We start from the raw sequence: 18,067 nt of genomic DNA, 5'->3' as shown, positions 1-18,067 counted from the left end.
ACCTCTCGTTTCTTTACGATCTCTCATATCTTTACGCACTTTTTCTGTGGACACAATGTGCGTAAATAAGCGAGAGGTTACTGTATAAAGATTTTTCTTAATTTTAGTTGGATAGAAATTGAATTTTTGTGCACACACTACTAACTAAATGTATAGGTAGATTAAAATTATTATTTTTAAATAGTTACACATAAAATACATTATTTTTTAAAGTAGTCCAATTAGTTTTATCTGTTATGTTTTATACTTTAAGTATTTAATACAAATGATCTTTATTTATAACAAGTAAAAAAAAAACATTTATGAATCGTAAGTCAATTATTGTGCATTCAAAACATTTATATCAGTAGTTTGGTACTTTTCTGTTACTCATTTAAAGAAGTTTAGCCTATATTATAGTTGTGAATTAATATATTTTGGTTTAAACAATAAGCTATTACATTTAAAAAAAAATTAACATAACATCTAATGTTAGTTGTTATAAAAATTTAAACATAATACAAAACTTACTAAACTAAATGTGTAAATTTAAATCAAAAAGTTTAAAAGCTACTTGATTATAACAGTTCAATTGTATAACAAAAATAGATCAAAAACTAAATTAAAACAAAAACTGTCATAAATTAATTTGAGCCACGAATAATACTGTAAAATAAATAAACTAAGTTAATTGAATAAAAGCTTTTTAATACTTTATTGCTTGGAAAGAATAATCTAATAATAAATTTTTGTGAGAATTTTTCCAATTTATGTCGTTTTAAAACAAACTATGATTAAATTTAGCTGAAAAACGTAATTTATTTAGTTTTTATTGTGAGAATTGCTTAATGAATTTTTTATTTTGAAATTCAACGCATACCTTAAGCAGCTAAATAAAGCAGAACAATTTGGAAAATTTAATTATGAAGTAATTTTATCAAAAATATGGTATACTGAATTCGAAGTAAATACTATTTTCTCAAAACAGTATCGTTTGAGAAATACTGTTAATTAACTAAACAATCATGAAATTAATTAAGTAATACTTTACTTTCCATTTATACTAATAGATATCAGTTTTATTAAAGTATTTCTGTGTAAGATAACAATTTAACTTATCTTCTAAAAGATTACAAAACATATTGTTATTCCATTTTAACCTTTAACCTGATTATACACAAAAACTTGTCTATTTGTTTTGAAAATAAAATATGTGGAATTTATCTTAAGGTAAAATTTAATGAGAAATGTGACAATTTTTCCTGGTGAGCTTTTACCTAAAACAGTTTATCCGATGGTCTCAAAGTAAAAAAAAGTTATTTTAATAACATTAAACAATAATTTTTATTTTGTTTCTATATAAAAGTTACTTTTAAAGCAGTCAAGTAATTATTGATAAAAATTAATATTTAATTTAAAATGTTTAATTTAACATTAATTACTCTGGTATAACGGACAAAGTATCATTTCAATGTTTATAAAAGTAATTTTATAATTTTTTTTCTTAACTAAAAAAGATCGCTCAACTTACTGAAATTAAAAAAAACTTGTTTAAATAAATATGTGCAAATTAAATAATTTACAACCAGGTTTCGTTGACGAAAAGTGGCGATCTCTTTAAGTGAAATAAAATAGTAAACTGTTTACTAATTTACAAATAAGTGTATTTAATTTGCAGATCTTTATTTGAAAGTAATTTATAAGAAATGAACAATAAAATTTACCAGCGAATAAAACAAGCGTAAGTAAACTCACAACGCTTCGATATGACACGTGACCATCGTTCCGCTTGAATGATTCCACGTGACGCATTGCGCATGACTGACTCCACGTGATCATCGTACGATCGTCAGCTTATTGAGAATTTCTTAATACTGCTGAGAATATTACCGTGTGTGAGCGTGTATTACCAGATTGCTTTACTTGGGTGATTTTTAAAATCAAATGTGTATTACGAACGAGCTTTATTCTTAATGAGCTTTCTTAAAATTTGGGCGTGTTTGTATTAATTTAAAATAAAAGTTATACAAGTAATTAATTTTAATAGTTTGGTTTTGGTACAGGTTTTAAATAAAATTTAAACATATGTCACCCATTTTCAAATAAAATTTGTTAATTAATTTCGGTTAGCGCATCCTCAGAATAATACTGCTAAAAACTATTAATATTATATTGTAATTTTAGTTATATACAATGAAATTGAAAGGTCTAGCTAAAACTAGCTAAAATTAGCTAAAAAATATTAATTTTATGTAAATACTTGATGTTATCTAATATCTAAACTGAGTTGTTAAAATAAAGTTTGAGAAAAATAAAGAAAATATTTTACTTCTACTCAAGCGCTCAGCACTGTTTTATGACGTAATAATGACTAAAAATTAACTTATATAAAGTTTTGAATTAAAACTTACACTTTGTCACTGAAATTTAAAACAACAATGGACTATCTAACTTTTTCTGCTGCAGCATTAACAGTATTTAATTAACATAGTTCTTTTTGGTTTTGTTTCAATAAAGTATTTAAAAAAAATTTTCTAATCATATCTACAATTTTCACCATAATTGATATTAAAAAGTTTGTGGCCGCTATTCAATTTTATAATAAAATATTCGTGGACCTCAGTTGTATTTTTAGTGTTTATCTCTCATAACAGACCTGAACTGTCTTGTGTTTTATTTTCTGTAAATTTTAGGTAAAGGCTACTTTTTTCTGTTCATTTAAAACTATAGAATTTTTACTAAAAGTTTATAAAACTCTAGATCTTGGAATTTTTAGTGTAAGCTTTGAATTTCCCACGAAAGTAGTGATTTTTCTCTTTAATGCAAACCCCAGAATAACTTGTGTAATTTTTAAAAGTTTTTTTTGTGGTTTGCAGTTTTCATGGGCTGCACCCCACTTTAAATTTTAACAAGTTACTTTTTAGCTGTAGTTTGCTGACCCATTATTTAAAATGTCTACTAAGTATGCTGAAGCTACAATTTTTTTCAAAAAATAAAACTCTGATTTTCAATTTATATGAACACTCACTTAAGAAATTGTATACAATTAATTAAACACATTATATGCTCGATACAACCAAACTGTATATGATTTCGCTATCTATCTTGTATAATTAAGATTGTTAACGATTTTACATAAACATAAATATATTTTATAATTAACAGAAATACGTATAATCATTATTTTTTCAATATTCATGTTTATTTAATCCTGTTAATGTATAAGACTTTTAGTCTAAAGAGCTGATTTTTAGTAAAATATTATAGTTTAAATAAAATTTAACTATTTTATTGTTTTTTTAATAGCATAAAATAAAATATTACAAAGTTTTTTTTTAGTTTTTATCTTGAAATAAAAAATCATGTAAGCTTTTTCAAATTATTTGTTATATATAGTGTAAAAACTTAGTACGTTTCGATAAATTACTCGAATTTAATTTTTAAATTATAGATATTAAAAAAATATTGTAATAAAACGGTTGAATGATTTTAAATGAGGAAATAAACTTTAAATGGTAACATAATAAACAGAAAATGGACAAGATCAACAAAATTTCAATGTTAACTTTTTGATAATTAAATATACTCTCTATTTCGAGGTAAAACCATTAATAATAACAAAAAAAAATTGGTTATGTCTTAAATCTTCTTTAAACTAGAGAGGGTAGGAATATTAAAAAAAAAAAGATTATATTTTAACAATGTTGATCAAAATTAAAGTATTAATATGAAATCTCCAGTAGTTTTTTTAGTTGTTAATTATACTATGATTCTTTGCTAAAGTTAAAATTTAACCAAATAAAGTCAAGAAGTACAATGTCTTATCAATTTGATAACGTTAACAAAAAATATTCTTGAATACAGAAACAATTTGTCACTATTCCTATAATGCTTCAAATTAAAAAAAAAAACCAACATCATCTCATATAATTAATACTCATAATTTTGTTTGTCTTCAAAATTTAGACAAATTTAGTAATTTACGAATTAAAAATTATTAATAGCCTTGATAAATATTGGAAATAAAAAGACAAGTATGCATTATGAAAGCTTACTAATAATTTAAACTATGAGTACGCTACACTTTGAACATTCTTATTTAATTCATTTGTTAAATACTAATGGCACTAAAACTAAACAAAAAAAAAGGTAACAATGGTTGCTGAAAAACAATAAAAAAAAATCGATATCTTTAACATTTTAAATCGCCTGTAAGCTTTTATAAAAAACTTTATTTTTTCTTTAACGTTAAACTTTTTCTAGTCAAAATAGAACTACTCTATATTTTGATACAGAAAAATGCTGCTTTAAATACGTTATTATTTTAATGATATATAACAAAACAGCTAAAAAATGAGTTTTGAATAGCTTTTGATTTAGTTCAGCTTTTTCCGATTATATTAAACGAAATATTGATCTGTTAAAGTCTACAGCACAAGTTAAAGCAAAAATAAAAATAAAGTAGGTTTTTAATTACCTTTAAAGTTATATAAACAGCTATTTTTTGTCAGACAGCTTTGCTTAGAGAAAAAAAAAAACTAAAAATTTTTAAATGTGTGTTTGTTTTATCGAAACAAAAAGTTAAGTAGTTAGAAAAGCAAAAAAAAAAAGTAATCTGGTAAGATTAAGAAAACAAAAGATTTCAAAAACACACAAAACCTTTTGTTTCTAGATACAGAGCTTTAAAAATTAGAAGATGTTTTATTTATCTTCTTAAAAAGTTATAAAAGTTCTGCTTTTCTTTTATATCTAAAAAAAGACTTTTCTATTTTTCATGTAAAATCTAAATTTAACATATTTTTGCGTAATTTACTATTATTTGTATAATTTTGTCTAACAGACTTCAAATTTAAAATATCATGAAACAGCTTCATAATTGTATTAAAAACCAACCAACTTTAAATACAACCATTTTTGTATAAAATATTTAATCAGTTTTCACAAAACATCATACTTTTCCGTTGTGCGCTTAGCTTGGGTACTTTTAACTAAGACGAAAGTATATTGTGCAAAAGTCCTTTTTATTTTATAGAATTTCTATAGTTTTAATGTGAAATTTTCTTAACATACAAAATAATACAGATGTTTAAAAAAGTATTTCTCAACACCAAGTAGCTATCATAAACTCTGTTTTATGATATATATTAATATTTATAAAAAATTACCGACTGCTGTTTTAGGATTACCTCTTAAAACACAAAAAAAAGTTGCTTATCCTAAAAATGAATTATAAATTTTTACCTACATTTTTGTAACAAGTTTCATCATGTTGGCTCAAATTGATCCAAGAAGGTTGTTTTTGACTTTCAAAACTTTACATACTTCCCAAAAGAGGTAGCAAAATCGACTAAAACTTGCTTATCAATAAAATTAATATACGAAACGTTTCGACGTAAATTTAAGGATGAGATTATAAGTAAAATAATTTTAGTTTCTTTAAAGTGCTTTTAATTGGTGTTGTTTAAGATGATTTTTAATTAGTAATAGCAGAAAGAATGTAAAATGTTTTGAAAACTATCAAAGATTGCACAAGAAAACATTACTGTTTTAGAATTCGTTCGTGTCTATTTTAAGATAAGTACTTGAACAAACTTCTCTCAAAATTTCACAACACTGTATATATACAAATACCTACAAGTTTACAGACATACTTATAAAGTTTTTTTTTTAATTTAAAAAACTGATAAGTTGTTTTTTTAAATGTGTTTTATAAAATGTAGTTTTTGACATATGTCAGATTTTTCAATTTAAAAAAGTAAAAAAAAAAGTTCTTAATGAATCTGGCCTGTCATCTAAAAAAAGTCTGCCGCGTTTGACTTTACTAAAGACGTTATTTTAATTAATACTAAGGCGCAATATCAACCAAGTCCTTTATTAAATTATCTAGTACAATTTAGATGTTACTTAATAGAAAAATGACACAAAACAAATTGAAAACATAAAAACGTAAGTAATACAAATTTATATTTATGTATGTACTATATGAACCATATATATATACAGAGATGTTTAAAAATTTAATAAAATTTAACTAGTTCCAACAGATTGGAAACTTCAATATATAACGTAGTAGTATATATATATTTTATTTTTATAACACGACGTCCTACTGTTTTTTTCTCAATTTTTATGTGTTTAGTTTTAAATTAAAAATAAAATTTTAAATCGGAAATAAATAGCATAAAAGTAAATTTCATAAAAAATAAATGATAGTTAAGCATTTTAATGTTTAAAAAAAAAATAAATTCAAAAACTGTTGGCAGTAGCTGATTATTTTAAGTGGTTTTAATTGAACAGTTAGTGTTTTAATCAATAATTGTAAAATATTTTAAAGTTTGTGGGATTTTAAAAAGTTAAACGAGTTATAAAAAAGCTTACCGTGTCTATTTTTAGATAAGTACCTTAAAATATTTCTCTCAAACATTTCAGTGAGTTGCGTACAGACAGTTTTAATGTAAAAACGACTTTCATAAACCTCTATTAATTCAAACAATATGAATAATTGAAAAGGTCTTATAAGCAGTGTGGTTATTAATGCATATTTTCTAATCATACGTTTGAAAAAATACCACAGGTTCTATTGTTTATCAATATGCACTATGTTTTGAATAAATAAACGCAAAAACATAAAGCACTTTTGCAAACAAAATAATAATGTCTGATAGGTATTTAAGATTAATCAATCTTAATAAAACCAGTCACTAAAAATATTCATATCAAAATGAATCGCATGTTAAATAAGTTTTAATGTTTTATGTATGAATATGTTTAAGTATTTTGTTGAAAAAGATTTAATAGAGAAATAAGTTTAAGACAAAGATTATAATATTAAAAATTTATTTATTACAAGTTTTATCGGTTGCTATGTTTCATCGCTTAAGAGTATCTTATTTAATAGAGAAATCTCCTATTTTCTATTACAGCAATAAAACTTGACAGCTCGCTAAGTGGTAAAACCTGGTAATTGTCTTTTAGCTTTTGGTAACTACTTTTGATACGCTTACAGTACAAATAGTTAAAAAACTCATTTAAAAGTATTAAAATATAATTTTTGATTTTATCTGTTTTTCACAAGTAGTTTTTAAATTAGAAATAGCTGAGGTTTAGAGATTTTGCTTTGCCAGCTTATGGACGTCACCCTTAAATTACTTCTTAAATTAATCGTACGCTACCCTCCCTAATTCCATTTTTCAAAATACAAACACATTAAATGATAATTTAAATGCGCCCTAAAAGAATACTTTGACAGAAATTTTTTATTACATATAAATTTTGAACTGTCTAATTTTTATATAAAAGGTACAGATTAAAAAAATTGTCGCAATAAAATACCTTTTAAGCTGATCCATCATGTATATTTTCTATCAGAGTCATTCTTCTTGTTAGTTTCAAGTCTTTCCTGTTGATTCTATCGTTGCGTGTTGAAATAAATTTGAACAAATAAAGTATTACGTGTAATTGTAATAAGCATTTTTTTCTTATCTTCTCTCAAAAAAAATTGTGTAATATTTATTATAAGTTATGTGACTGTAGAAAAAAAAAGATTGTATCTCGACATTGATAACTAAAAGAATTTCAAATATTTAGTATGATATGGTAGACAGTTTACAAAAATTTTAAATGTTCAGACTACTGTATTTCAATATCGCAATTTAAAAACTTTTAAAAATTCAATTTACTGTTTACATTTAGCTAATGACTTTAAAGAAATTACTTAAAAACTGATCATAATTTTGTTTTTGTACTTAATATATGAATAAGCCAAATTTTTGAAACATTACAAATTTATTTTACTGTGGTGTTTTACTAATCAAAAAATAGAAACTTGATTGAAATTAAAATAAAGTAATCTAGATAGTTTTATCCTTAATACTTTGAAAACATTTAAGACTTAATACTATGTTTAGAAACTTTCAGTCTTTGTAAGAAACAATTGTTTTTTTCAATCTTTATATTGTTTTCATACAAGTAAATGTAAGAATTTGATCGGCTTTTCTAATATTTAATTTTACTTATATTATTTACATACAAAAAAGTTTTGTAGTTTTCGGCAAGTTTTAAATAAAATAGCCTTAACAAACAAAACTAATATACATGTCAAAACAACTTTAATATTAAGTATTACAAATTTTGAGCAATATTCTAGACAAGTATTAATAATAATGTTTACTAAATTTATAAAAAAAGTAAAATGAAATATATAATAATGAATTTCATTTAACTAAAGCCTTGGACATTAATACTTCATTATAAGATTATAAAAACCAATAAAATTGTTTTAGAACAAACTTACGTTGTGTAAGTCGAATCTTAGAACGTATTATTTTAAGCTACCTGTTTTGTTAAACTTAATATTACTCAAATGGAAATACTACTTATTTCTGTTATTTTGAATAAAAACAGTCAAAATAGATAGCACTTTTGTTGAATCTTATTTACGGATACTTATTAAAAATCGACTGATTTTTTTGATCTTGAAAAGTCAACTTTTTTAAAACTTCAGTTGAATATCTCAAAGCTAAATTTTGTATGCCATTATATAAGCTTGTTTTAATCTTTTTTCTTATATTTTACATTAAAGTTTTTATATTAAATCTAAATGCTTTACCAAAGCAAATTAGTGTAGCTATGTATTTGTCCTGTTATGTACTGAAGTAGTATTAATATGTTAGTGACCATATGTTTGAATTATTTTAATAGAATATGAATTGTGAATTGATATGAAAATTTTTCTGTTGAATGTTATATACTGTATATATATTATAACTTAGTGCCCTCAGAATTTCATACATTAAACAAGCATTAAATAAAGTCGTATGCTTTGAGAAAATAAGGAACATATACTATTGAGAACATCTATAGGACAAAATAAAATAAAAAAGTCAAAAAATTATTTTCAATTAATTTCATTATTAATTGTAGATGATTCCTTCGTACTTATTTTAGAAAATTTGATAAATTTTTTCACTTATTTTCAATAAAAATTTTTGCTTCTGGCAATGATTAACGAGACTTGAAAAAAAATTAATACCAAATATTTGACTGTCTGAAAAAATTCTTAATATATCAGTTTTTATAAGTACATACTTGAAATATGTCTACTTAAATTTTCATCATTTATATATACAATTAGAAAATTCATATTAATAAAAATATATTTTTTAAGCTAAACTTGGTTTCCTTTTAGTCCTAAAGCTATTTTATGAAAATAACTTTGCCTCTAGTATTATAAAATTTCAAAAACTAAATTTTAAGCTTCTTTTAACCTAGATTTATGTTGAAATAATTTTAGTTTCAAAGTTTAAAGGCAAGGGTCTGCGAATTGCGGCCCGCAATGGTGAATTATGTGTTGAGGTATCTAAAATGAAAAAAGAAAAAAAAATTAGGTACAATTGACGTGTGATGTGATACTTAAACAAGATAGTTAGGGATCTGAAATAAAAAGCAAAAAAGAAAAGAAAGACGTTTTTAGATACAATTGATTCTAAATAAAATTCTAAATAAAACTAAAACTGCTTTAAAAATTTGGCACTTGAATAACAAGTGTCTGTTGACTCGTTGTTTAGAAAGTAAAAAATAACATTTATATTTTCGTTGTTACTTCTAACACTTATATGTCTAAGCATTATACTTACTATATCTAATAGTTTATGTATTTCGCTAACGCTTTATAAAAGTTTTAGATTATAATTGCAACTTCTAATAATACTATCAAGTTAAAAAAATAATTCTCATAGTATAAACCAATTAAACAAAAAAAAAAATCCGTATATCAAGCACTGTAATAAAAAGTTCTTTTCTAACTTATTTTACAATTTATATTTTATAGAATAAATAAGCTCTTATAAGATTTAAATACCTTATAAAATATATAGAATAAAGTAAATAACTAGCTTTGGAATCAAACTTAAAAATTATTTGCTTAATTTACACAATATTTCAACTTTACTTAAAAACGTGATTCTATTGACCAGATAGATAATTTAAATTATCATTATAAGTCTGTCAAATAATTAACTTTGAGTAAACAGTATTATTTTTTGTATTCTAATATTTAAATCTAAGTATATGACTTATAATTTTTAACTCAAAAGTTAAAAATTTTTCCCATTTCCGCAATAAACCTGTACGTTTTGCTTAAAACAAGTTTTAAATATTTTTGTTATTATGTTTGGAATTTACAACAAGCTTTGTTATTAATTTTGTATAGTAAAAAGATGCACTGTTCAAGTTCTATTTATATATTGGCACTACTTATTTTATTATTAATATGTGAAAACTCTTTTTATAAAGAAGTTATTTTTTTTCTAAGTCTTTAAATTTATACTATTAATACAACAAGTATCTATAAACTATTTTTTTTAATTTATGTTGTAAATCAACTTATATTTTTAAGTATTTTAATAAAATTTTCTATATAATAATAATAGCAGTATTTAAAGATTTTAAAGAGTACTTTGTAAAGTAGAGTTCATTAGATTATCAAGACCAACTTCACTTAATATTTATAAAACAAAACCAAAAGTATTTCATTTAGATAAATACAAAAATGTTTTTAAAAAGATTTTTTTGCTTGTTTATAACGATAAAAGTATTAAAAAAAAAGGTTAATAATTGAACTTATTTACAGGTAAATTCATTACAGTTTATATATTTAAATAATTAAAAGAGGAAGAAGTTTTTAAAACATATAGCCATTATAAATAAGTTTTTTTAACTGTTTTTTATTTACTGAGCTGTTTTTTTGTTTTATAAGAACATAAATGTTATACTTAACATCAAAAAGCATTTATTTTTCAATTTTTTTTAGATAACAAGTTATTAGATTAGTAGAAACTTATTAACAAGTTAGGGAACGGGTCTAAATTGCACGAAGACAAAAATGCACGAGGTTACTAAATTGCACGAGGGGACTAAATTGCACCAGTGCACAAATCTGCACGAAGCCAAATTTACACAAAGCTAAAATTGCACGAGGGCAGGAAATTGCACGAGGGAACAAAATTGCACGAAGACGATTTTGCACTAAGGGTCAATTTTGCACGACTTACATTTTTGCATGTGAGTAAAGAAATAAATAAAAAATGTTAAAAAACAAAAAAAAAAGTAACTGACCGAGGGTAAGGGATCGGGGTAACAGCGATAGTAAAAAAAAAACTTAGAAAAATTATTATAAAAAAATACTAATAAATAAAACAAACAAAAAAGAAAAACAAAAAAAAAGCCAACTACCAAGGGTAAGGGTTAGGGGTAACATTATAGTAAAAAGAAAATAAAAAAATAAACAAAACAAAAAAATAAAAAAAATAATAATAAAAAAAAGAAACAGCTTACCGACTAAGGGTAAGTTTTAGATGTAACAGTGATAGAAAAAAAACTAAAATTAGTTAATAAAAAATAAATAAAAAATAAAAAAATCGAACCCCTGTAAAATTGTCTCCGTGCAAAATCGTCTGCTCGTGCCAAAGTATCTTCGCGCAAAAGTGACCCTTCGTGCAGAAGTATCTCCGTGCAATTTTGTACGCTCGCGTAATTTAGACAGCTACCCAACAATTTATAATGAATACATTTAAATACTTAGAAGAGAAGGAACCATTATAAATTTTAACAGACGATATTTTTTATGCACTGAACTGTATATTTGTTGTAGAAAATGTATACGTGAATCTGAAAAAAACGTTTGTCTTTAGCACATTATTTATCTTTTTTATTTGTTTATTTTAAATAACACACAGATCAAGTTCAAATAACGTTTGTTTAAGTGTTAAACCAAAAAATTGGTTCAAAAAGTAAAAACTTAAACAATTTTTATGCTCAATTTGGAGTATGTTGACTAAAAATTGAAAGTTTACATTCGCGCAGTGAACAATTTATTCTACACACATCGCTTTGTTACGTCACAAAGAGAGCGCTACACTGATTCGTCTGTGTTGAGTCATATTTGAAACAAAAAAAATCAAAATTCATTCAATCGATATATTTTAGTCTTTCTTTTCATAAAATTATTTTAAAATGTATTCAATTATTGTTTATTAAAGAATCTTGCAGTTATAAATACAACATTAACATGTTTATTTAAAAATAATTAATAAACAAAAAAAAATCAAATGTCGTCGATCAACACATTTTAATATTTTTTTAAAGAATTTAATTCATAAAATATTTATTTATTAAACTTCCTTTTAGTTAAAAACAAAGCATTAAATTTTTTTTTAAAAAGTGATTTAGTTTTACTAGTAACTTGTTCATTTTAATTAGGATATGAATGTAAGTTTTCATGTTTAACTGGTTAGGTTTGATCATCCATAAAAGTAGTTTGAACTTTTGACTTCATATAATGATTTTTGTTTGGATAAAGTCTTTTATTATTTAATGCTTCATAAGACAATCATAAAACATTAAAATGAGTAATAAAAAACAAACAAACCTTTTCTAAACTAGTAACTCAATTATAAATTCTCGCAACTTAAGTTGACACTTTAAAAAACAAAAAGAATATTTGTTTAACTTTAATTTCATTGTTTAGTCTCGTTTACTTATTTAAACTTTTCTACTATTTTCAAAAAGACTATTAGTTGTTGAAATTTTAAGACATCTGTTTTTTTAAATAGTTAAATAAATTTTCAACAAAAGCTATCAACAACAGTTTAAACGCTCAACTTTTAAAGACCTTAAGAAAAATAAAAATTATCATAACTATTTATAAAGCTGCCACTAAAGTTCATGTACTTTTTTGAAAAACAATAACAAACAACTGAATAAAATAAGACGTTATAATGTAAAAAAAAAGCAGAATTAACAATTCTTTTATTTTTAAAAACTTTACTTTTTTTAAGTTAAAAGCTTTGCTTTATAATGTAAACACATTATTAGTATAAACAAAAAAGCTAGTCTTACAAAAAAAAAAAAACAATTAAACGCACTTAAGCAAAAATAAAACACTTAACAGTCATTTATAACATTTTCATAACCTTGTATATTAATCATAAATGTTTAAACTAGACTAATGTTGGTATAACCAAGCAAGTTAGCTTAAATTTTGAAATACTTTCAAATATTGCATTATTGTATAACTTGCTGAAAAAATAAGGAAATTTAATGATTACATTAAAAATGAAAAGTGTTATAAAGAGAAAATAATTGATTTGAAGTTGTTGAGTTTCTGAAAAACTTGTGTCATTTTCCCATAAATTCACGCCATATGCATTAAAATTTTATTCAAATATAAAAATTACTTAGGCAGAAATATTTTATAAAACTGTTTGTACAAACATTTTTTTAACTTAAATAACTCATATTAAAAAACAGTAGGTGGTCATAAAAGTTTTTAACACAACTTAAAGAAATTGGATAAAATAGTTTAATTATAAAAATAGTTAATTAGGGATTGAAAGAAAATTTTTGATTAGTGTATAAATATATTCAAAAAAACTAAAATATTTTTATTTAAATTACTATCTAAATAAAACAATGTTGTTTTCAGTCTTTTTAATTTAATTTATAATTTAATTAGTCTGGGAAAATGTATTTATAGATTTCGTGCCTCACTTAACATATATAGTTAAATGTCATTTATTTGTATATTGAAAACTCTATATGTCTTGTTTTAAAAATATATGATTACAAGTAGTTTTAGAATTTTATTTAACGGTTATTAAATTTATATTAGTATGCAAATTATGTATTCTATATATATTTAATCATCCGCTTTTCATAGGTACATTACATCTGACTGAAAACTTTTAGATTTTAACTATTTTTATTAAACAACAATAAAATACTTAATAAAAAGATGCATTGAAGTATTATTTTAAAATTGGTCATTTTAGTTTTAATTTGTTTAATTAATTTGCACATATTTATTTATTTCTATTAATGCTATATTCAAATATTTAATAAAAAGATGCATCAACAATTTTTATTTTAAAATTACTTATCGCTCTGTGTTAATTGTCTAAACAAAAACTGAAACTTTTAAACAAGTTTTAAAAAACTACTGCTAGACTTAAAATGTTATCATAGTTTTTTATACTATTTACTAACAAGTTAAACTACAAAAGTAATCTTTATTTATAACAAATTCATAAAATACAAATCGTTTTAAAGAACATTGTTAATAAATGTAGCATATAATTATAGTTTAACTTGTTTAAGTTAAACAATACTGTAAAACATTTGATAAAAATATCTATTTTTAAATATTTTCAAGAAAGTTAAAAATGTTTCAGCCCGGGCTCGAACCGGGGACCTTTCGCGTGTGAGGCGAACGTGATAACCACTACACTACTGAAACACTTGACAGTTCTCGTAATATTGCGTATATAGACTAATACGATTATTTGCAGAAGCTTTATTGCGCTTGTTTATGCATTGGTGTTATGATAAGCAACTTTTTTATTTACTATTACAGTGTATGAGAGTGTTAAAATTTAAGTAATTTTAAAGTAACTTTGAAAATTTAAAACCGTTAATAAAATTTTTACTTAAGAAATTAATTTTAAATTTTTTATGATAGTGCCAGTAAAAGGATTAAGGAATAAATTTTTTGCACATTTTTAAACAACTGTCAAAGCGAATATAATCTTTTACAAAACTAGTAACAGCTTTTTCATTTCTGTTCATTAATTATTTATGAATTTCGTTTTATTAAATCGTCAGTTTAAAAATTTGATAAAAATAATTTATTAAGCTTACGGTTAATTTTTAAAAATAAGTCGAAAATTTGTCTAACTCGAGTCTACTTATGTAATTAAAGTTATTTAAAACATCTTTTTGTAAAACTTTAGTTTAGTTAAAAAGCTTGTGTTTAATTTTATTTGAAAATATTCTGTAACCGAACACTAAGATTGTACTGCGATAAAATACAGAAAGTGCGAATAACAACTAAATAAAATTTGTTTGAAAACGAAATTGTTTTTCATGTGTCAAAAAGTGTTGAGATTTGCTGTTAAAATTTTTAAATATGATAAAATTTACTTTATAAAGTTAATTAAAAAAAAAACAGCCTTGAAATATTTTACTAAAGTTTTTAATTTAGCAAAATATCTATAAAGTTCATTTAAATGGTTTAAATATATAAACATATTTTAACAATAATAACTCTTGCTTGTAGCATTCATAATCAAAGATAAAAAAAACTTAAAAAATAATTAAGAAAAAAATATTCTATTTATTAAGAACATATGATATTTTGTATGTTTTTTTTATATATTTAACTGTATATTTTTTGTTGTACATTAACAATGTAGAATACTACAAAAACACTGTATATAGGCTAAACATAATCATGGGTTTAAAGTTGATAATGACTTTGTAACTTTGCCTCAATATAAATGTATGTTAAAAACTTCGTGTAATTTAAATGATGTGTAATACAACCTAAACATAATGAAGACTGGAAAAGAATATAGAATATTTGAATTAAAACAAATAATTCTAAAAACAAAACTTTACTCTGAAATAAATTTATCAAAATAAAGTAAAGCAATTTTAGCTCAAACAAAGTTTTAATATAAGACAAAATCAAATATCTGTTTATTAATTTCATCATAATAATAATAAAAAAAAATACTAATCTGAAAAACAGCAATTATTTAAAAATGGTCTTTTGTTTCACTTCATAAGTTTTTAAATAATTAAAAACTTATTCAACAACAGTCATACCATTTAAAGATTATAAAATGCCGTACATATACAAAAATCAATCACAACAACTTTTTTCTCTAAAAGTTTCTATCGAAATTTGTTTTAAGTAAAGTTTTAGTCTTCGGTAAGCATGTTCAAATTTCATTAAACTTTTAACTAAATATAAATAAGTAATTAATTTTGCAATTTTTTTAAAGGTATAGAACTTTAGTACAAGCTTTAATAGTAAGTAAATTGAAAAAACTGATCAAAAAAGAACTAAATTAAAAATTTGTACTTAATTAGAATTGTTTATATATGTATATATAAAATTTACTAAAAATTTTAAAATATTAATTTCAATCAATAAATATTGCAATTTAAACTCAATTTCTACTAATACGATGAAATATATTACAACTATACTATCATAAAAAAGAATATGCAATTGTTAATTTAAAAAAATCTTTCTGACTAAATTTTAAAACATGCATCACTTAATTAATGTTGATCAAGAAAAGTTGTAAGTAATTAAAATCTATTCTGATAAAGTATACTTACAAATAAGTTTCTTTAAGAAATAATTAATTATCATTTACTGTTTAAAAATTGCTTCTGACTGCAGTTTAAAACACACTAAAATATTTTTGCACAAGAATAGTTGTAACTAATTGTCAAAAAAACGGTGGTTGAGAGAAGTATGAATAATTTAATGAACAGTGAATAATTCAAAAAAGGTTTCGCGCTGAATTATTCATAAAACTTTACTACGGCTTCAGAGTGGTGACAGGTATGTTATGTTTTGCGTGACAGCTACACATAAGTCTCAGTTGAAGTTTTGATTATTTATCATTGAAACTATTTACAAACAAAATTTTTACTTGTACTAGTTAATTAGCAACAATAAGTTTGATGGAATTATGCGTTTTGTAAATATCATATCGGATACAAAGATGTTAAAAAAAGTAAAAAAAAAACAGCTTTATAATACGCTAAAAAATAATAAAAGTTTAACAAATGTAAAGAGAAGTTTTTATTAATCGTTATATAAAATGTTTGTTTAAGCTTATAAAAAGATTATATAGCATCTTTATGCTTAATATAAGCTTTTTTATCAGTTATCTAAGTTTGCTTTTAACTATAAGCTTTCAAAACAAATTACTATCATATTAATAACGTCATTTGGGTCTAATATAACACATTTTGACGAGATTAAATTAAAATAACGTCAATACTTTGATAAATTTTTGTAGTAAAATCAATAATAATCACACAAAAGTAGATAACGTCTAGTTTTAAAATTTTAATCAAAAATATTAAAATATGCTTAGCTTAATTTAAGTATAGACATTTTCATAACAAAACTTGAAAAGAAAAATTAAAACAAATTTTTATTTTATTACCAATGAGTTTAGTTGTTTTGTTTAAAATTGTTATATAAAAGTAAAAGTTTACATAACGTTTATATAAATATATTGATAAATATTTCCAAATTATGCAGTTAATTTTCAAAATAATAACTATTATTCAATTGTTTATTAAATCAAAGCGAAGGCTAATATTTTACTGAGTATTAGTATTTAAAATCGAAGTTTGTTTTAAGCAAATGTTAGTAAATATCTATTTCTATTAGATATAAACTAATTAAGTTTTTAAGCTTATATCACGATTTTTTTAATTTAAAGTTTTACCTAAAGTTGATATAGTTCAACTTAGTTAACAATTTTCCAAAAATAAATTATCAAGAAATTTTCTGATAATTTTTAAGTTTGATTAACTTTGAAAAATCAAAACATCGATCAAATCATAGTTTCATGATGTCATAATTGAACTTGTGTGACATCATAATGAACCTTGTCTGACCTAGAAAAAACGTTAGGATCGATTTATTTAGCGTATAAGTTTAATACTGTGTTTTCATCCTGTCGAAAAATTTTAGTTACACCTAAAGTAATACTAAACTAAATTAATTTTTTATCACAAATCTTAGAAAAAATATTAGCCTAAAACTTACTTGTTTGATTTATTTTGCTTTCAAAGCATACACTAAGAAAAGTTTACTAAAAAGAAAAAAATATTAACTTTTAACCACACCAAAAAGCACGCTTATTTTGTTATTTGTAATATGAAATTTCTTTGAATATTTTATAATAACCTCACACCTTCAGTTTATTTTCAACAAAAATTATCAAGTTTTAAGGTCAAGTTAAAAAATAAGTAATTTAATCTTTGTTTTACGTAAAAAAATACATTTTGAATCAAGTTTAAGATACTACACAAAAATTAAAATAGTGTGATTTTCAAACTATCTGAAAATTTAAAATAGTATAAGTATACTCAATATTATAAAGGTTTTTGAGGTGTTTGCTATTATTGTTAAACATAAAGATTATTTATTTCAAAAAAAAAAAAACCAGTAAAGCAAAGGTTTATCATCAACTAAATAATACGTTTTTTGCGATAT

General features: G+C 22.7%; 1 protein-coding gene and 1 non-coding gene across 2 annotated transcripts in view; both read right to left on the bottom strand.

The window, feature by feature from the left end:
• LOC145839308 (uncharacterized) overlaps positions 1-18,067 on the bottom strand; it is a 166,269-nt gene that overhangs the window by 106,978 nt on the left and 41,224 nt on the right. The gene's annotated exons all lie outside the window — the stretch shown is intronic.
• Trnav-cac (transfer RNA valine (anticodon CAC)) lies at positions 14,200-14,272 on the bottom strand. Its single transcript has one exon. It is a non-coding gene; the product is annotated as a tRNA-Val (tRNA).

This window comes from Thalia democratica, chromosome 6 (genome assembly GCF_965202585.1).
Source record: "Thalia democratica chromosome 6, ktThaDemo2.hap1.1, whole genome shotgun sequence".
In the NCBI taxonomy this organism is placed as follows: Eukaryota; Metazoa; Chordata; class Thaliacea; order Salpida; family Salpidae; genus Thalia; species Thalia democratica.
Note: the sequence above shows the minus strand (reverse complement) of the source record. Positions and strands in the feature narration are given on the sequence as shown.